The sequence below is a fragment of the Schistocerca gregaria genome, unplaced genomic scaffold (assembly GCF_023897955.1).
Source record: "Schistocerca gregaria isolate iqSchGreg1 unplaced genomic scaffold, iqSchGreg1.2 ptg000422l, whole genome shotgun sequence".
NCBI lineage: Eukaryota > Metazoa > Arthropoda > Insecta > Orthoptera > Acrididae > Schistocerca > Schistocerca gregaria.
The window spans coordinates 6190115-6191626 of record NW_026061853.1 but is presented as its reverse complement, the minus strand read 5'-3'; positions in this window follow the sequence as shown (position 1 = coordinate 6191626).

Below are 1512 nucleotides of genomic sequence, written 5' to 3'. Positions count from 1 at the left end.
GATCGTCACATTGGCCGCTCTTCTCTCTGAAACGGTTGTACTTATCGTCTGCAAAGCGATGTCGCGTGCTGCGGTATGCGCAGACACTAAAAGCACCATAGTAGAAAACAGATGAAGCTTCTAAGTTGATGTAATAGCCAGTAAGATGTAGTACAATTTAAGTTTTAGGTATCGATTATTGACTTTTTAGTTGGCTTTGGTGCCTTGGACATGAGCTAGGACCTTAAGATTCTGCATGAAAGGAGAACTAGCACCGGAGTTGCACGGGAGAATGTGAAAAGTGTTCATATGTAGTAAAAACCTGAGAAATCCGTCCGTTTTCGTCATTTGTTATTGACTCAACTTGAAGCCAGATGATCACATTGGCCGCTCTTCTCTCTGAAACGGTCGTAATTATCGTCTGCAAAGCTATGTCTCGTGCTCCAGTATGCGGAGACACTAAAAGCACCATAGTAGAAAACAGATGAAGCTTCTAAGTTGATGTAATAGCCAGTAAGTTATAGTACAATTCAAGTTTTAGGTATCGATTATTGACTTTTTAGCTGGCTTTGGTGCCTTGGACATGAGCTAGGACCTTAACATTCTGCATGAAAGGAGGACTAGCAGCCGAGTTGGACGGGAGAATGTGAAAAGTGTTCATATGCAGTAAAAACCCGAAAAATCCGTTATCGTCATTTTTTATCGAATCGACATAAGGCCAGATCGTCACATTGGCCGCTCTTCTCTCTGAAATGGTTGTACTTATCGTCTGCAAAGATATGACGTGTGCTGCGGTATGCGGAGACACTACAACCACCATAGTAAAACACAGATGAAGCATCTAATTTAATGTAATAGCCAGTAAGAAGTAGTACAATTCAAGTTTTAGGTATCGATTATGGACTTTTTAGCTGGCTTTGGTGCCTTGGACATGAGCTAGGACCTTAAGAATCTGCATGAAAGGAGGACTAGCAGCCGAGTTGCACGGGACAATGTGAAAGGTGTTCATATGTAGTAAAAACCTGAGAAATCCGTCCGTTTTCGTCATCTGTTACCGAATCGACTTAAAGCCAGATCGTCACATTGGTCGGTCTTCTCTCTGAAACGATTGTACTTATCGACTGCAAAGCTATGTCACGTGCTGCGGTTTCCGGAGACACTAAAAGCACCATAGTAGAACACAGATGAAGGTTCTAAGTTGATGTAATAGCCAGTAAGAAGTAGTCCAATTCAAGTTTTAGGTATCGATTATTGACTTTTTAGCTGGCTTTGGTTCCTTGGACATGAGCTAGGACGTTAAGATTCTGCATGAAAGGAGGACTAGCAGCCGAGTTGCACGGGACAATGTGAAAAGTGTTCATATGTAGTAAAAACCAAGAAATCCGTCCGTTTTCGTCTTTTGTTACCGAATCGACATAAAGCCAGATCGTCACATTGGCCGCTCTTCTCTCTGAAATGGTTGTACTTATCGTCTGCAAAGCTATGTCGCGTGCTGCGGTATGCGGAGACACTAAAATCACCATAGTAGAAAAC